Here is a 25032-nt window from a genome sequence, read left to right as displayed (position 1 = left end):
TTGACAAGAGTAAACTCCATGTGCTTGTCATATGCGTCACTGGTTTGGCCTTCTTATCATGTATAAGTGCCTATCATATTTGTTATATGGCATGAGACTCACCATTCCATCTTATTTATATCTCATATAAGTACCTTGGTAACAAATATGATTACAATCTTTTTGGATAAGTCATGTTTTTATTGTGAAGTATCCTCTATTATGAGCCAATTTATGATACTTTGTGCTAGAAATACTGTCACTCATATTCTTAACAACGTAAGAATAGAATTTCTAACAAAATATCAATGGATCTTTTCTATTACATATAAATACATTATGTAAACGAAAAAGTGAAATTGCCTTTTATTAATAAAATATGTGCAAGATACATACTAAATGATATGCTCTAGGGCATACTACTAACATAAACCACATGAGAGGAACTATCCTACACATTTCTTAGAGCTAGCAGCCATTATATTTGCTCTGAAGATCTGGAGATACTACTTATATGGGGAGAAGTGTTACATCTACACAAATCACAAGAGCTTGAAATATTTGGGCACATAGAAGGAGTTGAATTTGAGGCAGAGGAGGTGGTTAGAGCTGATAAAAGACTATGATTGCCTGATAGATTATCAGCCTAGGAAAGCAAATGTGGTAGTAGATGCCTTAAGTCGCAACACCATAGCTAGTTCGAAAGTATCATCTCTGTCCATGGTGCATGACTTGAGGGCTTTAGATGCAAATTTGGAGATAGATGATAATGAAAAAATGGTAGCTACTTGGCAGGTGAAACCACTACTGATTAAACAAATCAAGTTAACAGCTCAAAGAGATGAGAAGCGCTTGAAATTGGTGGAAGAGGCTTGGGATGTCAAGAAGCCAGATTTTTCAGTGAATGATGAGGGCTTGTTGCTATACCAGGGTAGAATGTGCATTCCAAATGATGTTAAATTGAGGAAAATCATTTTAAAGGAAGCACATGACTTTTCATTTGCTATGCACCCTAGGGGAACAAAATGTATAGAACTGTTAAAGAGTACTATTGGTGGATGGGTATTGTCACGACCCAACCTATGGGCCAGACCGGCACTAGGACCTGGGCCAGCCTAAAGCCCCCGAGGCCCGTAGTAAGCCTAACTGTTCATTAACCCAACTCTAAGGCCCATTTGGGCCCAATTTCAAGAAACCAAACGGACAGAGTCCGGCCATAAAATGGACTTTCCAACGGGGAGTTTTCGACTCACCCGACCTGTAAACATAATAAATACTCAATTGGGGAGCTCAGCTCACCCTCCACATACTCATATCCTCATAAAAATAAATGGGAGCTCAGCTCCCTCATCCAATCCATCAAACATACATATCATTATACGTTTACAGGTCCAACATGATAATAATATTACAGACCATAATCAAATAAATACTTCTAACACATGCGGAAATTCTAGGAGTAAATAAAATTACACAAATATTGATAAACAACCTGCGAAGGAGAAAAGCAGGTTAACCAAAAATAAAATCCTCCTGTAGCCTGAAAAAAATATTGAACAGGAGTGAGCGTTCGACTCAGAGAGTAAAATATCACTTTTAACCAGAATCTCTATAACTATCTAAAACTAATGCACCTGAGAGTGAAATGCAACATCAACATCATTTTCACATCATAACATCAAAAAGGTAATTTGGAGCACTCACGCACCCTGTAGCATCAATCATAACATATGGGAGCTGATCCCCTATACAGCTCTCTTAAATCCAACTCGGTGCCAAATAAGAACTCAAGCGGACTTTCGCTTAATAAACCAAATCGAGGGTCCCAGCAAAGAACTCAAGCCATGACTACCCCTCGAAGGATCGGGTCCCAGCGAAGAACTCAAGCCGTGACTACCCGTCCTGTCCATAGTCCACACCACATCACACGCATACCAACGCACGCACACTGCTCCAAATTACCACAACAACATTCATGGCACGTTAACAGTTATGAATGCAACATAAGTCGTGCCTAGAGTTTAACTATATAATATAGGCATATAAGTGATGCATGGGCATACTGAACATATAATAATATCAAAATTACAATTAAAATTAATATTTTACTCATAGACTTGACGGTGGTCACTGAGGCGGCTGGGCGGAGGAAGAAGGTCGTCTGCTCACTGACAATTTTATTACAATCATTTAATACAAATGACTCAATACAAATCAAGAAAAGACCCAATACGTCCTAAGTCATGCCGAAAATCCGGCAGAGTCTCCCTTATACCTAGGACCTACCCAACCTGTAAAAGGGCTCAAAACACACTTCTATATCCACAATCCATATATCCACAACTCAATCACATCACACACTCTCCCGCCCATCAAATCAATCCTCCATCACAATATGTATATTTTCTATTTAGTGCTTATAATTGATCATTTTTGCAAAAACTGCTCAAATAAGCTCTAAAAATTATAAAACTCTGCCCCGCGGTCTTTAGAAATATTACTAAGCTATTGCAAAAAGAATCGTAATTTTCTAAGCTACCACGAATATTTTATGAATTTTTAATCCTATTTAAGCACTAGAAAATTATGAAAAAGCAAGGTTCGGATTTACCTTTGCCGATTCCGACTTCGGGAACGTGCTCGGGATGCCTAACAATGGTGGGGTAGCCAAAATCTCGATCCAATTCGGAGACTTTTCCTGTAGTTGGTCTGTCTGGCCGGAAATTCACAGATCCGGACAACTGTCGAATTTCCGCGAATTGAGGATACCTACACGAAGCCCAATAATAATATATAAAAAAATCAGGGGTGTTATAGGTATGAAGAAAGATATAACTGAATATGTAGCCAAATGCCTAACTTGTCAGCAAGTAAAGGCAGAACACCAAGTGCCAGCAGGGTTAATACAACCTTTGCCAATTCTCGAGTGGAAATGGGAACGGATTACTATGGACTTCGTGATGAAACTTCTGCAGGCACAGAAAAACCATGATGCAGTTTGGGTTATTGTGGACAGATTGACTAAGGATGCACACTTTCTTCCAGTGAGGATGGACTATAGTCTAGAAAGATTGGCTAAACTATACATTGATGAAGTGGTGAGGTTGCATGGAGTGCCAGTGTCCATTGTATCAGATAGAGATCCAAGGTTCACTTATAGACTCTAGGGTAGTCTTCAAAAAGCCCTAGGAATTAGATTGAACTTTAGTATAGTATTCCATCCATAGACAGATGGCCAGTCTGAAAGAATCATCTAGATTTTGGAGGACATGCTTCTGGCTTATGTGATTGAGTTTGAAGGTAGTTAGGACACACATTTGCCTTTGATTGAATTTGCCTATAGCAACAGCTATCAATCAAGTATTGGGATGCCTCCATATGAAGAACTTTATGGCAGAAAGTGTAGAACTCTCTTGTGTTGGGATGAAGTGGGCAAAAGGAAGTTGATTAGCCCAAAAATTATACAGTAGATTGAGCAGAAGATTAAGATTATTTGGGACAGACTCAAGGCTGCATCGGACAGACAGAAGTCCTACATAGATCTAAAAAGAAGAGATATTGAGTACTCTGTGGGTGACAAGGTATTCCTTAAAGTTTCCCCCTAGAAGAAAATTATGAGGTTTGGCAGAAAGGGGAAACTAAGTCCTCGCTTTATCGGGCCACATGAGGTTTTGGAAAGAGTAGTCCGCTAGCATACAGACTTGCCTTACCTCCGGAGTTAGAGAAGATCCATAATGTCTTCCATGTTTCCATGCTAAGGAGGTATAGATCAGACCCCTCCCACATCTTGTCAGTAGAAGAGATTGAGGTAAATCCAGACCTGACATATGATGAAGAACCCATAAGAATCTTGGCACATGAGGTGAAACAGCTGAGGAACAAGCGGATACCATTGGTCAAAGTGCTGTGGAACCATCATTCACGCTAGGAGACTATATGGGAACGTGAGGAGGACATGAGGAGACAACACTCACAATTCTTCAGAGATTGTGATACACTTAAATTGTATAGATGTTTTTAAGCACATTTGTATACTATCTCATGGCATTTAGGTAAGTAATCTCATGCATAGTAGTTGATTTCATTAGTTTTTGTAATTTTTATTGTCAAGCTCTTAATTCCATGTTTTCTGCTTCATTTCAGGTGTTTTGGTGAAGTCATAGAGCATAGGATTGCAAAGGGAAGCTTGGAAAGGTCAAAAGACTAAGAATTGCTGCTGATATAAAGTACACGGGTGATACACTTGAATTGTATAGATGTGTGACACCCCTTACCCGTGTACAGTATACCCGAGTAAGTAATGCCACACGGTGTACCGGCACACTCTAATATTCCTCAATTAATTTATATCATACTTTTGCATATAATTTATGAAATACAATTTGTTTAAGCCATTTATCAAAAGTATTATTCATTTAAGGTTCCGAAAATTTTAAAGAAAATCCGGCGGAGTACCGGCTAAAAATGGAGAAAACCGTTCTTCGGAACCTGTTAGAAACACTTCCAATAAACAAATTCATTCATTCTCAACTTCAATATCATCACAAAACTCAATATCAAGGTTTCAACAATTTTTCAGTTTCAGGTTTCAACAACCTTTTCATTTCTCAACATCCATTTCTCATATACAAGCAATAAATACATGCTTAAATCTTGCATTCATAGTCATAACTTTCATTATTTACATAACCATCAAAATATATTACATGAGTTCAAATACATATGAGAAAATACAAATCTGCTACAAAATATCAAAATGACAAAATGACACCTAGTGCCCTACCGATGCACTGCAGGTAGTGAGGTGACACGGACACTAAGCAGAACTGTCAGATGGACTCACCCAGTTTGTGGTCTACTGGGCTCACGATCGGGATCTCCAGTACCTACGCGTGGCAAAAGCAACGCGCTAAGCAATAATGCTTAGTGGTGCAATAATATAATAAAAGAAAATAGCAAGAAAATAAATGTGTATAGAATGTGTATGCTTTCTTTGTTTGGTATTGATATATTCATTGTTTCATTTATGTTGTTCACTTTTATTCATTTGGTTGCCCCAAGTAACCTACACTAGATGACTGGATCGATAACGGGTAAACCGCACGGGTACCTAGTACCTCGCCGTCACACCATCGGTCACATACGTATCTCCAGGTGTGCAACGCCTAACAAGTCAGAATAATATTCGGCACAAGGCCAAGTCTCAATACAAAGTCAGAATGGCTAAAAGCCATGAAATCACAGAATGGCATTTTTTCCATGTGCAGTACTGCTAACTGAACCCTATTGGCATGCCAAACTATCCAAACCAATCTTGTTAGGTATACTAGGGCATTTGAAACTCTTAAATTTGTCAATTTGTGAATTTCAATTTTTTTGGTGTTACTATTCGTCATTGGTCGAATAAAAATGTGTACATCAACTTTGGCACTCCCAACATACAACATTTGGTGTTTAAAACTTGTTGGCATTAAGTGTTTTTGCCATTCCAAAGTGTAACTCAACACAAACAGATTTTTTAATTTTGGTGAGTCAACTTCACTGTTCCATTGGACACTATTACTGTTGGAATTTGAGGAAATGTAAAACATGAAAGTTGTTCCTTATTTTGTCTAGTTGAATTTCCTTTTTTGAATCACTCCATTTGGAGTTTTGTAGCTCCAGATATGGCTCAAAAACCCAAGCTATCCGGATATGCATTCTGCAGAAATTTACCATATCTACAGTGCATGAACAGTAACTTGAGTCACTTGGTTGAATGGGTTATGGCCACAATTTGGGGTAGGTTCCTTCATGAAAGTTGTTTGTCTATGTCTTAACTTGTTGCTGTAAAAATTTCAGGCTAATTGACCAAATCTACAGTGAGTTATGGCCAAATGAACAGTTACTGTTCATTTGGCAAATTCTGCAGAATTCAGTGCAGGGCATCCGGATTGTGGCTGAGTTTTGACCCTTTTGCTTTGGTCTTTTGGGCATGGTTTCTTCAGCAAAAATGTGCCATTATAAGCCTAGTTTCATGTCCAATTGGCCAAACACCAATTGGACTACCACTGCCCAAGTTATGGCAGTGCAAAGGGACTGAATTTTCAGTCCCTATGCTGCTGTCCTAGGCAGCCTGCAATCCTCACTTTGCAATCTCATTTTTCTGTCCCATTTATGGTCAACACATCTAAAATGGTCACTAATTGACCATTAATATGTCCTCTAATAATTTCATAAGCCAAATCAATTTTCACCTTTCCTAAACCCTAATTCAATTCCATGTTTTATACAATTTACTTTAGTTAGCTTTTAATTCATTATGCTTGTGTTTATAAACTTCTAACATGATTCTAGCTCACTTCAAGCTCATCAAAACATTCCCTCCTATCCCATAGCTAGGGCCGAAACTCATGTTTCATACACATGAGTTTTTGCTCATTTAAATTACAATTTCTCATCCATTTCAAGCTTAAATCATGGGATTAAGGAATTTTAACTACATATATGCACTAACCTGGTTGTATGCCAATCCAAGCTTGAGAAAGCTTCACTTTCTTTCTTCTTCTTGGCTGCCAAAAGATTGTTTAAGGTGTGTAGATTAATTTTAGTGAAGATGACTTAGGGTTTTGGGGTGAGGTTTGAGAGGTTTGAGAGCTTGAAAATGAAGAAAATGGAGGTTTGGCTATGGAGTTTTTAGAGCTACGGGTAGCTTTTGTGGGAGTGGTGGCTGCTGGAATTTTGGTCTTCTTTAGTCTTTATTTATGTCTTTTATTTGTTTAGTCAAATGGTAGATTAATGGTGATTGGTTGAAAATTATAAATGACATCCCATGATGTCATAAATAGCCTTTTTTCCTCAATTTCTTTTCTTTCCTCCACTACTCAAGTTCAATTTAATTTCTAGCAATATTTCTTCATATTTTATGTCATATTAATTATTTACTCAACTGGGCAAGTCGGCCAAAAATCACCTCGGAAGGCGAAATGACCAAAATGCCCTCCGTTTGGCTTAACGGGTCAAAATCGTCTGTACCGATTGAAAAATTTTTCTAGGTATTTTCTTGGCATTCTAATGCCATGGGAACCTCAATTACCCTTCTCTGGAGGGGGAAAAATTATTTTATAATTTTTCCCCCGGGTCTAGGGCTCCTCGTTATAGAACCGAACTTCCTCCTGCTACCCATCGCTTGGGCACCTACTGCTTTGCTTGGTTGTATTTTATTTCTAAAATTTTTACTAAGTGTTTCTTATTAATATTTGAGTTAATTATGGTTCCTGACTTTAGTTTAAATATTTTTCCGGACGTTCTAGCTGTCCGGACCGACACCGGTCACCGGAACAGTAGAATGTACGGAATGATTACCGGGAGGGTGTTACAACTCTTCCCCTCTAATTTAAATTTCATCCTCGAAATTTACCTGATGCAAACAGTTGAGGGAACTATTGCCTCATCGTCTCTTCACTTTCCCAAGTTGCCTCCTCGGTGTTGTGGTGCCTCCAAAGCACTTTCACCAATGGAATCTGCTTGTTTCTCAACTCTTTCACTTCCCGAGTCAAGATCCGTAGAGGTTCTTCTTCATATGTCAAAACCGGTTGTATTTCAATTTCTTCTCTGGAGATGACATGTGAAGGATATGAGCGGTATCTTCCGAGCATGGATACGTGGAACACATTGTGGATCTTGTCCACTCCGTGGTAAAGCTAGCCTATAGGCCATCGGACCCACACGTTAAATGACTTCATATGGGCAAATGAACCTAGGGCTTAACTTACCTTTCCGTCAAAAACTCTCTACCTTCTTCCATGGTGACAACTTGAGGAACACTTTGTAGCCAACCCCATATTCTATTTCTTTCCTCTTCGTCGGCATAAGATTTCTGTCATTCGAGGCAACCTTCAAGTTGGCTTTGATTTGTTTCACCTTCTCCTCACTGTTTCACTAGATCCGCCCTACCGGTTTGTTCGCCAATTCAGTCCCAAAGACACTGGAGTTCTACATTTACTCCCAAACAGTGATTCATATGGGGCCATTTGAATGCTAGCATGGGAGCTATTGTTGTATGCAAACTCTGCCAAAGTGTATCTATCCCAACTTCCTCAAACTCAATGACACAACTCCTCAAGATATCCTCAAGGACTCGACAAATATTTCATGTTATTATTATCATTTCTTCTATATTTGTATCAATTTCATGGGTTTCAATTGTTTACGTGGATTACTCTTTCTGATTGCCCATCCGTCTGAGGATGGAAAGCTGTGCTGAAATGGAGTTGTGTACCCAAGGATTCATGCAACTTCTTCCAGAATCTCGATGTAAACCTTGGGTCTCGGTCAGATATGATGGAAAGTGGAATTCCATGCATCTAACTATCTCACCGATATACACTCGCTAACTTCTCCAGGTGAGTAGTCACCCCTAATCGGCAGAAGTGTCGACTTCGTCAATCTATCAACTATCACCCATGCTGCATCATGTTTCTTCCGGGTGAGAGGTAGACCACTTACAAAATCCATGGTGACCCGATCCCATTTCCATTCAGGTCTGCGTATAGGTCAGAGCAAACCCGATGGAACTTGATGTTCTCGCTTGACTTGTCGACATGTCAAGCATCTAGTCACATAGTCACTATGTCCTTCTTCATACTGTGCCACCAATATCAAGCTTCGTGTCATGATACATCTTTGTACTTCCAGGTGCATAGCATATACACTGGTGTGTGCCTCTCTTAGAATACTAGCTTTCAATTCCCCATCATTTGGTACACACAGTCTTTCTTTGTAGTACAGACACCCATCTGCTTTCACCCCATAGTCAGTTGCTTTTCCCTCTGAGATCTTGCTCATAATAGCCATTAACTTTTCATCTGCCTTTTGCCCATCTAAAATCTGCTGTAGCAGGTTTGGCCTCACTTGCAACTCAGCCAAAATAGCTCCATCTCGAACCAAGGATAGACGGGCATTCAATGATCTCAAAGCTGTGATGGACTTTCTGCTCAAAGCATCTGCAACTACATTTGCCTTCCCGTGATGGTAGTCAATTACACAGTCATAATCCTTCAGAACTCAATCCATCGCCTCGCTTAAGGTTGAGCTCCTTCAGGTTAGCAAATATTTCAAGCTCTTGTGGTCTGTGTAAATGTAGCACTTTTCCCCATACAAGTAGTGCCTCCATATCTTCAGTGCAAAGATAATTGCTGCAAGCTCTAGATCATGGGTAGGGTAGTTCTGCTCATGTGGCCTTAGCTGTCTGGAAGCATAGGCGATCACTTTCCCCTCTTGCATCAATACACACCCTAACCCATTATGAGAGGCATCACTGTAGACCACAAAGTCCTTCCCTGACATCTGTGTAGCACACCGGTGCCTCTGTCAACATAGCCTTCAACTTCTCAAACTGGTCCGACACTTGTCATTCCAACAAATCGACATTCTTGTGTACAGTTTAGTCATTGGAGTAGCTATTAGGAAAATCCTTCACAAATCTCCTGTAATACCCAGCTAGCCCCAAGAAACTTCTGACCTCAGTTGTATTCCTGGGAGGCTTCCATTCCATCACTGCCTCTATTTTCTTGGGATCCACCCTAATCCCATCAGCTGACACTATGTGTCCAAGGAATGCAATCTCGTCCAACCAGAAGTCACACTTGGACAACTTAGCATACAGCTTCTTTTCTTTCAGGGTTTGCAGAACAATCCTCAAATGCTCATCATGTTCTTCCCTGGTCTTGGAATACACCAAAATGTCATCAATAAAGACCACTACGAACCGATCTAAGTGTGGATGAAAGATACGGTTCATAAGGTCCATGAATGCATTGGTGCATTTGTTAAGCCAAAGGGCATCACCAGAAACTCATAATGCCCATACCGGGTCCTGAATACAGTCTTTAGCACATCTGCATCCTTCACCCTCAGCTGATGATACCCTGATCTAAGATCAATCTTGGAAAATACTCCTGCTCCCTTCAACTGATCAAACAGATCATCAATTCTAGGCAACGAATATTTATTCTTCACAGTCACTTTATTCAAGCTGCCGTGTCGATGCATAGTCTCAAAGTCCCATCCTTCTTTTTCACAAAGCACTAGAGCTCCCCATGGTGACACCAGGCGTATGAACCCCTTATCAAGCAACTCTTGCAACCGAAGTTTTCAACTCCCTCAATTCGATGGGTGCCATCCTATAAGGAGCAATGGAAATGGGTCTTTGTGCCAGCGATGTCTCAATAGCAAATTCAACTTCCCTTTACGGTGGCAAACCGGGTAACTCTTCAGAAATACCTGGAAGTCTCTCACTGTGGGTATGTCACTCGAGGTTTGGCTTAGCACGCCTAGTATCCACCACATGAGCTAGGTAGGCTTCACGACCTTTTCTCATCATTCTTCTTGCAACTGTAGCTGAGATGACATTGGACAAGAAATCTGTCCTTGCCCCCACAACTGTGACCTCATTACCCTCTGAAGTTTTTAGAGAAATTCTCTTCAATTTGCAATCAACTATTGCCTAATGACGTGACAACCAGTCCATTCCCAAAATCACGTCAAACTCATGGAAAGGCAACTCAATCAGTGCGCCAAGAATTCATACCCTGAATCCTTAACGGGCAACCCTTGTATACTTTGTTCACTACCACCTTTGTGGCCTAATGGATTAGTGACCGAATGTCTTGGTCACTCTCCCTACCAGATCCCCCTTTCTACGGGTAGATTGATGCAGATGTATGAATGAGTGGATCCTGGTTCCACCAATGCATGCACATGTGGAGTGTAGATGGAGAACGTACCCCTGATGACGTCCGGGGCATCTTGCTCCTCCTGAGCTCTCAAGGCATAATTTCTGGCAGGTGGTACATTATCCGCCTCTCTGGCCGCTCGGATCTGTGCCTTTGAGATGGTCCCACGGCTTAGTTTACGGACCTTCTACCCCTTGGTGGTGCAGAGCGGTGCATGCGCTTGTGTTGAAGCGGTGTAATAGTTCTGCGTGAAGCGCTTCTTCAACCGATGCTCGGTTGACCCACACCGCAAGCGAGCACGATTACTCTCAACATTCCCCCTTGTGCCACTTCGTGCAATGCGGACATGCGAGAAGATGTTGGGGCTGGTCCTCGAACCCCATCCTGGAGGCGCCCGCGATGGTGTGGACTGACCTCTCCTAGGGGTGAACTGTGGCCTGGGCCCCTGAGACTGACCCTGACCCTGTGGTTGACCCGAACTCTGTGCAGGAGGACCCTTGAACTTCTTCCCAAATGCAGGGGCTGAACTAGACTGACCCGGTCCCCTCTTCTGCTGTCTCTCTCTTCTGGTTTGCTCACTGATTCTCACTTTTTCAACCTTTATGGCAGCTTCCACTAACTTGGTAAATTCTGTGATTCCCAAGGCAGTGAGCTGGATCTTGATGTTGTCATTTAGTCCCTCTTCAAATCTCTTGCATCTTTCAGCTTCATTTGGGACTATCTCCCTTCCATAGCGGCTCAATCTTACAAATTCCTTCTCATACTCAGCCACTGACAACTGTCTCTGCCTCAGGTTAATAAACTCTCTTCTTCTCTCTTCCAGATATACAGTACCCACATATTTCTTCTTAAATTCTGAAAGAAAGAAGTCCCAAGTTACAGCTTCTGGCTGCACTTCACTAGACACCGTGTCCCACCACTCGTAGGCATCATCTTGCAGCAAAGAGATGGCAGCTTCCAGGTTTTGCTCTGGAGTGCAGTGGAGTTGTTTGAGTACTCTGCCCGTTCTGTTCAACCAATTCTCGGCTGCAACAGAGTCATCTTCTCTCTTGCCATAGAAGTCCACAGCTCCAAACTTTCTTAACCTTTCCAGGTGTGATTTACTGTGTGGGTGGTGGTGGTGGTGGTGGTGGTCTTTGGCATTACCCCAGCCATTTGTCTAAAGAAGTCGGCCATTTGTTGGAACATGGCCTGTGGAGGCTGAGCAGGCTCTGCTTGAGCTGGCGGAGCAGATTCTCTCATGCCCCCAGTCTCAGCTGCTGCAGGTGGAGCATGACTCTCCACTTCCTCCTCAACGGCTCTCTGAGATGAAGGATCCATATCCTATTCAAAATAAGAAAAATAAACAGATCTGCGTTAGTGTCACCTCAACTCTTACAAATGCAATGCATGGTATGGACTCAATCTAGGCCCAGAAACGCCTAAACCGTGCTCTGATACCACTAAATGTGACACCCCTTACCCGTGTACAGTATACCCGAGTAAGTAATGCCACACGGTGTACCGGCACACTCTAATATTCCTCAATTAATTTATATCATACTTTTGCATATAATTTATGAAATACAATTTGTTTAAGCAATTTATCAAAAGTATTATTCATTTAAGGTTCCGAAAATTTTAAAGAAAATCCGGCGGAGTACCGGCTAAAAATGGAGAAAACCGTTCTTCGGAACCTGTTAGAAACACTTCCAATAAACAAATTCATTCATTCTCAACTTCAATATCATCACAAAACTCAATATCAAGGTTTCAATAATTTTTCAGTTTCAGGTTTCAACAACCTTTTCATTTCTCAACATCCATTTCTCATATACAAGCAATAAATACATGCTTAAATCTTGCATTCATAGTCATAACTTTCATTATTTACATAACCATCAAAATATATTACATGAGTTCAAACACATATGAGAAAATACAAATCTGCTACAAAATGCTCAATTGGTAAGAGGCGAAGCAAATCCGTGAGGTGATATGGGTTCGAATCCTAGCTCTGCAGGGCGAAGGGATTGAACTCCACCAGAGCGGACAGTACCTTGTGAGTCGCACCGCCGGCCTCTAGGGGGGTACGCCGGCAAGATGGCCACCCAGAAAGGGGCTTGAGCTGGGGCCCTCTAAGTCGGGATGTGACAAGATGTTTTTAAGCACATTTGCATACTATCTCATAGCATTTAGGTAAGTAATCTCATGCATAGTAGTTGATTTCATTAGTTTTTGAAATTTCTATTGTCAAGCCCTTAATTCCATATTTTCTGCATCATTTCAGGTGTTTGGGTGAAGCCCCAGAGTATAGGAGTGTAAAGAGAAGCTTGGAGGGATTAAGAGACTACAAATTGCTGTTGATACAAAGTACACGGGTCATGTAAGCAAAGCCACAGACCCGTGTAACTCTCTGCCATGAGAAAGCTAGAGAACCAATGGAGAAACACAAGCACACGGGTCATGTAATTAGACCCATGTAATTTGCAGGGACCCGTGTAAGTATCTGCTGGGCACGAGCTTGAAGAACTTCCTGAAAACAAAAGTACATGGCCTGTGTAACTAGGCCCATGTAGCCAGCGTAGACCCATGTAAGTATCTGTGCCAATGCAAGACTCTACAATTCCACTCCAGTAAGTTACAATGCCCTGGGTCGTGTAGTGACACACGGACCGTGTACCATACGACAGCCAGTTTTCAAACCCAAATTGCCGCTCTTGTTTACACATTCAAATCAGACTCCTAAGGCTTTTGGGACTCAAAATGACCTAACCCTAAAGCAGCTATTATAAATAGAAAGAGAAAACATCCAAAGAAAGAAAGGGGGGATCTTTTTGACAACACTTTTGAGGAGTTTTAAAGAAACTGCGTGCAGACTCTCTCGGCCATCTTAAGGAGAAGAATATCAGTATCAAGAGGAGTTTTCCAATTAAAGCTCCACAAGATCAATGCTGCAAACTCTCTTCGGTTCCTTTGTTCCATCTCCTTAAACGGATTTTTATTGTTTTATTTCTTCTATATGATTCTCTTTTTACTGTCTTTACCTTTTCATCATGATGTTTGCTGAACTCACCATGAGTGAGTAGTTTTCATATTCTGGAATTGGGAGAGTAATGCTTATAATCATTGTTATGGATAAACATTAAGTTTATTTATTGGGTTTGAGATTTATTCCTTAATTTAATTTCTTGTGATCTTAATGCATGCTATGTGCTGGTACTCACTTAGTATTGTTTGTAGATATTAATTGAAGGACTGAAAGGTGAAGATTAATATTAGAAAATCAAGATCTTGAACCTAGAAATTCTGACCTAGACATAGGCTGATACCTTTGTGGAATTTCAAAATTGGTCAAAGAATTTAAAGGATTTTAATTAATTTGATTGCCACGAAAGTCGGGTTTAAGTTAATTAGAATACACCCTAGGTGCCTTGAGAGAGGACTTAGGATAACTTAGGACTGATTTCCATCAAGGCAAATGATCCTAAATCCAGTAAATAAACGAGGTAACATCTCTAGTAAGATTCACGTGTGAAATCTTAATTCTAGAATTGTTTCAAATAAATTATTTCGTTTTAAGTTTATCATTCCCGTGTTTAAGGTTAACAAACTTCATTCCCTAAGTATTCGATAGCCTATACAGTCAAAATTACTGTGTAGATTGGTACTTACTAATCAAATTCCTTATGAGAATGATACTTTACTCATCACTTTATTACTTGTTAGTGATCCGTGCACTTGCGGTGGTTGAACAATCAGCAAACAAGTTTTTAGCGCCGTTACTGAGAAATTTTGGCTTTAGTAATATCAAGCGATAGGCAATTTAACTGATTTAGGCAATTATATTTATTATTTAATTTTATTTTACTGGTTTTATTTCTCTTCTTTTCTCTCAGGTGCCCGATCTGGTATATGACCAGAACAAGGCCAGAAGAAGAAATTTTGGACTGTGATCCAGAGATAGACAGAACTCTGAGAGCCATCAGGAGGGAAAGGTAACATTAAGAGCATGATCAAGAAGATCCTGAAATTCTAACCATGGTCAATAATAATGACAGACCAAGACTCTTGAGAGACTATGGAGCTCCATCTATCCAAGGATTTCAGCCCAGTGTCACTAGATCCACAGTAGAAGCCAACAATTTTGAATTAAAACCAGCTTCAAAGAATTTAAATTTGAAGTATAAAATCAAACATGAAAATATATTAAAGCTCTTCAATCAGATCATGGAGGTGAATACTTGAGTACTGAATTTGATGAATACTTGAAAGAGTATGGCATTGTTTCCCAGCTGACTCCTCCAGGAACACCACAGCTGAATGGTGTATCTGAAAGGAGAAATCATACCCTATTAGATATGGTACGTAGTATGATGAGCTATATTGATATGCCAATCTCCTTTTGGGGATTTGCATTAGAATCAGCTTTGCATATTCTGAATAGGATTCCATCAAAATCAGTATCTTCCACACCTTATGAGATATGGCATGGAAGAAAACCAAGTCTTAAGCATGTTAAGATTTGGGGTTGTCCAGCTTATATCAAAAAGCTGAACAGTGATAAATTAGAAACCAAATCAGAAAAAGGTCGATTTGTTTGATATAAAAAAGAAAGCTCTAGATATTATTTTTATTTGCCTACATCACAAAAGGTTGTGGTAAGTAGAGATGCCACATTTCTTGAACAACAGTTTGTTCAAGAAGGAGGCAAAGGAAGGCAAATAGAATTAGAATTGAAGAATTCTGACCAACCAACAGATCAAATGGATATAGATCCTTCTAGTCAACCTACACCTATTGATGAAACATCTACAGTTACTCCTCGCAGATCAACCAAGATATCTCACCTACCAGTGAGATATGATTTTCTTCATGAAGATGAACAAGAGTTGTTTACTCTTGAAGAAGTAGATCATGGAGATGATCCACTTACCTATGAAGAAGCTATATCAGATATAGACTCTTCAAAATGGATTGATGCTATGAAATCCGAAATTGATTTCATGTATAAGAATCAAGTTTGGGATCTTATTGACCCACCTGAAGGTATTGTACCTATAGGGAATAAATGGGTTTTCAAGAAGAAAATTGGTTCTGACGGAAAGGTAGAGACCTATAAAATAAGGCTAGTAGCGAAAGGGTTTCGCCAAAGATAAGAAATCAACTATGAGGAGACTTTCTCGCTTGTTACCATGCTTAAATCAATTAGTATTCTATTAGCAATAGCTGTATACTATGATTATGAGATTTGGCAGATGGATGTCAAAACAACTTTTCTCAATGGATACATTGAAGAAAACATTTTGATGGAACAACCTAGGGGTTTTGAATCCCAAGATGGTTCCAAGGTATGCAAGCTAAAGCGATCCATTTATGGGTTGAAACAAGCTTTGAGGAGTTGGAACATCTGTTTTCATGAAGCCATTAAGTCATTTAGTTTTATAAAAAATGAGGATGAGCTATGTGTATATAAGAAAGTTAGTGATAGTGCTATCAAATTCCTTGTCTTATATGTGGATGACATTTTGTTGATGGGTAATGACATAGGTATGTTGACAGCTGTAAAGGTATAATTGTCAAATACATTCTCCATGAAAGACTTAGGGGAGGCAACCTATATTCTTGGGATTCGCATTTATAGAGATAGAGCATGCAATGCCCCCACTTTACATAGTCCGTACATTTTGCTGCTCCGGTGACCTAATGTCTGCTCGGACAAGTCAGGATGTCTGGGACTACACTTCAGTGATAGTGAGAAGGCATAAAATGATAAAATAAATAATAAGAAAATACAAGAAAAATTAAGAAAAAATAAAATAGAGGAAATGAAACTAGGTTAAACGAGCCGGCACCGTAGCGATGGGTGATCGCATCAGGAAGTTACGGCGAAGGCAATTGCCGACCCTAGGACCACGGGGAACCCTAGAAAATAATTTTTGGGACATAATTAAAGGCCTATAGAGGTGTAATTGACATTAGAAATATCAAAGAAAAATTAATGAATTAGTACAAAGAAAAATAAAAAATCAAGAAACCGACAAAATTTGGTGTTACCGAAAAATTGGAAATATAACCCGAAGAGGGGCACTTTGGTCATTTGACACCTAGAGTTGACTTTTGACCTAAATTTCCATTAAAAATAAGTGATATTAAATTTTGAAAATGCCATGAAAATAAGAAAGTTTACACATAATGTAATTAAAGGAATTTTGGGGGATTAATTAAAATAGTACTAAGTTTAATTTTTATATTATTAAACTATACTTAGTGGACCTTAGTGGACATATAAAAGCACATAAAGACAAGGGATTAACCACTTCTTTTCACTTCTTCTTCTTTATTCTTCTTCTTGGCCGAAAATGATTTCTCTCAAACTCTCCCATGGCCGTTTAATGCAAAGCCCTCATCTACCATGATTCAAGCAGTGATTCCTATAAGTGTCTTCATTAAAAGTGGTCTACAGACCTTGGGGAAGATATAGGGAGCAAGAAAGGAGAGTTTTGGTAAGGTTTAGCAAGCTTCAAAAAAGAGGTAAGTGTCTAATTTCTTCCCTTGCTTAATTAAAGTTTGTATTGAGGTTATGGTGAGTTGATTAGTTGAATAATTTAAGGAATTGGTTGGGTATTTGATGTGTGCAATTTTTGGCAGCCATGGAAGTTAAGGGTGTTTGAGTTATTCTTACATGCATTTAATGGGAATTAGTGTTGATTAAGTTAATTTGAATTGCTAGTAAATTAATTTCATGTGTAAGTTGTGTTTGAGCATGTGAATTAGGGTTTGAAGGAAGTGGTGAAGATTTTGGCAAGTGGTGATCTTTGGCAGCCTTGATGAACTAAGAAGAGTGCTTGATTTCATGAGTTCACTTGATGAATTATGGTATTAATGGATTAATGGAAGTGTATGTAAATTATTATTGGAATTATAAGTAATAGTTAGGTGTTTTTATGTGTATATATTGTTGAATTTGGACTTTGCAATTCTGAGTTATATTTGGTGTATTGAAAATGTGTATATTCAGCCCAAATTGACCATAATGTGATGTGATGAATAGATATGGTACAATACAAATCCAGAATTAGATATGGGAAGTGAAGTTATAGCAAGTTGAATGTGCATTGGTTGGTGTTTGAGAATTGTGTTAAGGGCAGTATACATTTTAAGCCATAATTGAATTTGTGACCCCAATTGGTATGAGGCCAATTGGTGGGCAAATTAGACATAAAATAGGCCAACTTTCATGCAAAGGTCATGCCAAAATTCTGCCTAGAAGTGATCTAAAAAAAATGACTAAATCCAGAATTGCCTAACATAAGATCCCAGAATTTGACCATATGAACACTAGCTATTCAATTGGCCATAACTCACTCAAAACAGGTCCAAATGACCTAAAATTTATATCAATGGAAAGCTTAGACATAGGGCTACATCTGTCGTGAAGATTATAGAACCCAGAAATGCCATTTACTAAGTCAAATTGATTACCCAATTTGGGTTACAAAAACTGCCAGACTTGAAATTTACCTAAAAGTGAACCAGAATTTGTCAAATAAGTGCAACTTGACCAGCATTAGTAAAATGACCATAACTTGGTCCAGGAAACTCCAAATGACATGAAATCAGTGCCAAAATTTCAATAAGACATAGACCTACAAAATTGGTAATTTAACCAAAATCCAAAAATCAAAGAAACTAAGTCAATTAAAGTATACCAATTCTGGAAATTTGTACAATTGACCAATGAATCTTGAATGATGTTTTAATCTTATCTTCCTCTAGAGAAATTCAATTGCAATGAGCCATACCATTTTGGAAAGCTAAGAAACAAAACTACAATATTGTTTCAGACACCTCTAACAATTTATAAATGTAAGAAGCTTAAATTATAGGTCAAAGCTACTAACCTAATTGAGAATCATATGAGTATTAGCCAACTTGAGTTAAGTCCAATATCTTGGCTACAATTGAAACATGAAAATTTGTAACAAAAAATTCTGAGTAACCTTAAGACATAGGATAACAAATCTAAGAAGAATGCTAAGCCTAAATGTTACTACAATCTATCCAAATAAATTAGTCAAATTTAGTATTAAATCTGCCTATTAAGGAAGCTAAAATTTAGATTTGACCTAGTTATGGTTTATTGACCATAACTTGAGTTATACAACTCCAAATGGAGTGATTTAAAAAGGGAATTAAAGCTAAGATAATAAGGAACAACTTTGATGAGGGATATTTAGCCAAATTTCCACAATAACCAGACCAATGGCATAGTAGAAAACAGTGACCCAAAATGCAAAATTCAAAGGATACAAATTTAAGGCTACAATTAAGTAGGCATGAAATAAATTGTTGGATTAATTATGAGATATGATACTGAAACACTGTAAATTATGTGTTTCAATTGAAAAAGAGACTGGAAAGGGGTCTTCGAAGGAAAAACAAGAATTGAAGTAAATAAGAGGTTTGTGCACAAACAGTTTTTAATTGATTTTGTTCTGAATATTTCATATGATTAAATGATATTATTTTCCTTATATATTATGTTTATCAAGTATTGGACTTAATTCAATGATTATTGAAATTATTATAATATGTATGAATTTAGCTTTGTGAAATGGTATTTCAACAATTATTGAACATTGCTGTGGATTGAATAAATTAGTTTTGAAAAAATTTGTGATAAAATATATTTTGAATTGTGATGAGCATCAAAATTATTGGATATTGGAATTTATATTGAATTGAATTGTGTTGTGATTTATGCTCACAAAGAGATTCATGATATTATTTTATATCTCACTATAGATGTTTGACTAAGTTATTACCCGTCTCTTTCATTTGTTGAGAAGACAATGGAGTTAGCTTTGTTTTAATTACTATGGTACGTGCACAGGCTTAGATTCTCCTCTTATTAGAGGTTGGATCTGAGTTTTTCATGGCTCTTTCGGAAGTTTCATTATTGTATTGTGTACTGTGCACGATGATTAGACCTCCTCGACCATAGGGAGTTAGAATCTCGATTTGACCTCCCCGACCATAGGGAGTTAAAATCGCCCTGGAGATGGCCCTTTAGGATTAGTCTTGCAGAGTTTGTGAGATAAAGAATGGTTTTTGAATAGTAAAAAATTTCGATTTCAAATGGAATTTATGCATAATTGATTTTATTGAAATTAATCCTTATTTCCATAATTGCGAGAATTACTTTAAATGTCTAGTTGTGATTTGATAAATTGAATTTCTTGCTCAAAGTCATTTTGACAAATGATTTATATTATTGGCAACGAAGATTTTAACTTTTGGAATTTTATTGAATTTCGAGACTTCCAAATTAATTATTATAATTTTGTCAATGTATATTGTATTACATTTTAAATTATAGTTATGCACAACTGAGTTTACGACTCAGCGATGGCTTTGCATGCTGTCCCAGGTGAAAAGAGCATAGAACAGTTGAGTAAGCTTCCTTGAAGACACATTCAGATCAGCTCCGGGTATATCATAAGTATACCTTTGTACATAGATTTTGATGTATGCATGTAATTATACATATGTAAATTAATTGAGCAGTTGTACAAAAACTTTTATAATGTTATTTTAGTGTGTAATTGAAATGAAAATTATTTGTAATATTAATTTTAGTACTTTAATGAATGTACAATTTAATTTCTTCTTGAGTTTAAAGTTATGTGTGGTTTCCTTTATGATGAGTTTGGGTTGAAAATAAATTGGGATAGTTGATGCAAATTATTTATACATTTTTGAGATTGAATTGTGTTGAGAAATGATTTGAAATGGAGTTATAGTTGAGCAAAAATATTAGAAGTGTGTTTCTTTACAGGTTTTGAAGAACTGTTTTCTCAAAAATACAGCCGACACTCTGTTGAAATTTTTGTAAAAATTGCAAAAATTTTAATTACCTGAAAATTTGATTTATGACTTAATATCAAATAAAGGTTTTTCATATTTATGAAAAATTTATCCACCACTTTCAAAATGAACAAAAATTGTTTTAAAATCCCTTGTAGTATATTTAATGAGTTATCGGTAGGCGAAGTGCGGTAATTCATTAAGTGTACTACGGGATCATGTTATGCCTTATGGAGGGGTAGGGTGTGACATGTTTAGTGGTATCAAAGCAATGGTTTTAAAGTAAATTTTGAACTGTGAATTTGAAATCTTTTTATCGGTAAATACAACTGCTAAAATGTTTGATACATATAGTACATTTGCATCATAAATATGAACTAATGGAGAGAAATCTCCTTGTGTTGGTTGTATAGGAAATAGAAAATCCTGTGAAAAGATATGGAAGAGAAGAATGAGACAATGGAACAGTCTATGATGGCGGAAGTGCAAGGTGAGGCCCCAGCCCCTCAGAGAGTTGGAAGCCCGACTTTACCAGCCCCACCTGTACAAATTACCGTACAAATGACCCAGTAAATAGCCACTTTCTTTCAACAAATGGCTGATACTCTGTCAGCTTAAGCTCAAGCACAAACCCAACCCCGACAAGGGCAATATGAAATAGAGAAGAGTGAAAAATATATGGGTCAAAGTTCAAATAGTAAATTGGGGAAGAGAAAAGAATTTAAGGGACCCCGAGCTCAGGGATATGACAGAGGCGAATCATCAGACCAGAAGCCACAAAGGTCCAGTCGTCGAACAACCAGAAGTTCCTATCCACCTCATATCTGTAACTCTTGTGGCAAACTATATAGGGGCATTTGTCATAAAGCCACTGGAGCCTGATACAATTATGGTGAACGTGGACACTTTGCTAGAGATTGTACTAGAGCACATCACTCGGCTCTCCGGAGTTCACAAAAAGTCAGTAGAGGTTGAGATAGAAATAGAGTTGGTACTCCTCACAACCATAACACAGTGAATCAACCCGAATATACTAACGCACCAGTCAGAGCGTCCACTATGCACCAAGGAGAAAGAACAGAAACTTCGGATGTAGCTGCTGGTCAGTTCGTAATTTTTGAAAGAAACAATTAGTTATTATTTGATCCCAGCACTACTTATTTGTATGTTAGTGTTGGAATTATATGTTCTGTTGCTATTCCTTTACAGGGGAATAAATTTTGATGCATTAGTGACTAGTCCTTTAGAATAGAAACTATGATAACAAGTATAATTGAAACTAATTTTAGAAGAGTTTATCAGCGAAAATAATTGCTAGCATACAATAAATTGTGAAGTTAATTGGTGAGCCTATTTAATATAAGGCAAGAGGACCTAAAAGTAAGTTGCAATAATAGAATTACTCTAGATGAGGGCAAAGATGTTACAGTTAATAATTATCAATGGATATTGTAATCAAAATAAGTTTAGGATATTAGTGGATTCGAGAAGGATAAGATGTAGGAAAATTTGATCTATTGGGATGTATTATAGTAACTATGCAATGTTCTTGATGTTTGTATTATAAGTTGCAGATTACAGTACTGACTTGAAATTATTATGTAGAGCTACGTACTACTCGATAGTACACCAAGATGAGAATAATTGCCAACGGCATCTGTTTCGGTATAGTTATGCCAGGACATAATTTTATTGTTGGAAATGAGTTTGGAAATGAGTTTGGAAATCCTACTTAGGGATTTAAAACTCAAAAGTTAGAATATCGAAAGGTTATAATTCAGTACAAAAGAAAGTAAGTTATAGAATATTGATAGATAAAAGAGTTGTAGAAGTAAAAATTTGAATAGCTAGTTTAAATGTAATAAAAAAAATGTTACGAATATTAGTAAAAGGGTTGACTAGAATGGTTAGAGGGCCAAATCAGAGTAATACGAAGTATAGTGGATTTCTTAAGGGTGATAAGCAGTGCTAAATTTTCACTCGACAGTCGAGTCAAGGAATTGAGTCATGGAGGAAGATAAGACTGAGGAATGAAATAATTAAAGTTAAGTTGTGGAATGGAAAGAGAAGTAAACAGGAAAGTAAGTATGAGAATTGGTCAAAATATAACCTAGAGGGTGCTATGTCTTTACTCCAAGATGATGCGTATCAATGATGGGACACAGTATCTAGTGAGGTGCAGTTAGAGCAGAGATGATTGAGATTTCACAGAAGGCTATTTCTAAGACGGTCGAAAGACCCGAAGTCAGGATGACACCACGGGTGTATGCCATGAAGGTTAGAGAGGAGCCGAACGTAGATATTGACGCAACAACACAAGGAAATGGAGAAGTAAGGAAGTAACAGATACATCAGGTAAATTTAGAGGACAAAATTTTATTTAAAGGAGAATAATTGTAACACCCTCACTTTACGTAGTCCGTACATTCTGCTGCTCCGGTGACCTAATGTCTGCTCGGACAAGTCAGGATGTCTGGGACTACACTTCAGTGATAGTGAGAAGGCATAAAATGATGAAATAAATAATAAGAAAATACAAGAAAAATTAAGGAAAAATAAAAGAGAGGAAATGAAACTAGGTTAAACGAGCCAGCACCGTAGCGATGGGTGACCGCACCGGGAAGTTACGGCGAAGGCAATTGCTGACCCCAGGACATCAGGGAACCCTTGGAAATAATTTTCGGGACATAATATAGAGGTGTAATTGACATTAGAAATTTCAAAGAAAAATTAATAAATTAGTACAAAGAAAAACGAAAAATCAAGAAACCGACAAAATTCGGTGTTACCAAAAAATCAGAAATATAACTCGAAGAGTGGCATTTTGGTCATTTGACACCTAGAGTTGACTTTTAACCTAAATGTCCATTAAAAATAAGTGATATTAAATTTTGAAAATGCCATGAAAATAAGAAAGTTTACACTTAATGTAATTAAAGGAATTTTGGGGGATTAATTGAAATATTACTAAGTTTAATTATTAAATTATTAAACTATACTTAGTGGACCTTAGTGGACATATAAAAGCACATAAGGAAAAGGGATTAACCACTTCATTTCACTTCTTCTTCTTTATTCTTCTTCTTGGCCAAAAATGGTTTCTCTCAAACTCTCCCATGGCCTTTTCATGCAAAGCCCTCATCTACCATGATTCAAGCCATGATTCCTATAAGTGTCTTCATTAAAAGTGGTCTACACACCTTGGGGAAGAAATACAGAGTAAGAAAGAAGAGTTTTGGTGAGGTTTAGCAAGCTTCAAAAAAGAGGTAAGTGTCCAATTTCTTCCCTTGCTTAATTAAAGTTTGTATTGAGGTTATAGTGAGTTGATTGGTTGAATAATTTAAGGAATTGGTTGGGTATTTGATGTGTGCAATTTTTGGCAGCCATGGAAGTTAAGGGTGTTTGAGTTATTCTTACATGTATTTGATGGGAATTAGTGTTGATTAAGTTAATTTGAATTGCTAGTAAATTAATCTCATGTGTAAGTTTTGTTTGAGCATGTGAATTGGGGTTTGAAGGAAGTGGTGAAGATTTTGGCAAGTGGTGATCTTTGGCAGCCTTGATGAACTAAGAAGAGTGCTTGATTTCATGAATTCACTTGATGAATTATGGTATTGATGGATTAATGGAAGTGTATGTAAATTATTAGTTGAATTATAAGTAATAATTAGGTGTTTTTATGTGTATATATTGTTGAATTTGGACTTTGTAATTATTATTGGAATTATAAGTAATAATTAGGTGTTTTCCTAGCCCTTTTGGAAGTTTCATTATTGTGTTGTATACTATGCACGATGATTCGACCTCCTCGACCATAGGGAGTTAGAATCCCGATTCGATCTCCCCGACCATAGGGAGTTAGGATCGCCCTGGAGATGGCCCTTTCGGATTAGTCTTGCAGAATTAGTGAGATAAAGAATGGTTTTTGAATAGTAAAGAATTTCGATTTCAAATAAAATTTATGCATAATTGATTTTATTGAAATTAATCCTTATTTTCATAATTACGGGAATTACTTTAAATGTCCTGTTGTGATTTGATAAGTTGAATTTCTTGCTCAAAGTCATTTTAACAAATGATTTATATTATTGGCAACGAAGATTTTGACTTTTGGAATTTTGTTGAATTTTGAGACTTCCAAATTAATTGTTATAATTTTGTCAATGTATATTGTATTACATTTTAAATTACAGTTGTGCCTCACTGAGTTCACCACTCAACGATAGCTTTGCATGGTGTCGTAGGTGAAAAGAGCATAGAGCAGTTGAGTAAGCTTCCTTGAAGACACATTCAGATCAGCTTCGGATATATCATAAGTATACCTTTATACATAGATTTTGATGTATGCATGTAATTATATATATGTAAATTAATTGAGTAGTTGTACAAAAACTTTTGTAATGTTATTTTAGTGTGTAATTGAAATGAAAATTATTTGTAATATTAATTTTAGTTCTTTAATGAATGTACTATTTAATTTCTTCTTGAG

The sequence above is a fragment of the Hevea brasiliensis genome, chromosome 1, assembly GCF_030052815.1.
Source record: "Hevea brasiliensis isolate MT/VB/25A 57/8 chromosome 1, ASM3005281v1, whole genome shotgun sequence".
Lineage (NCBI taxonomy): Eukaryota > Viridiplantae > Streptophyta > Magnoliopsida > Malpighiales > Euphorbiaceae > Hevea > Hevea brasiliensis.
The sequence above is the reverse complement of the archived record's forward strand: the minus strand, read 5'-3'. Positions refer to the sequence as shown.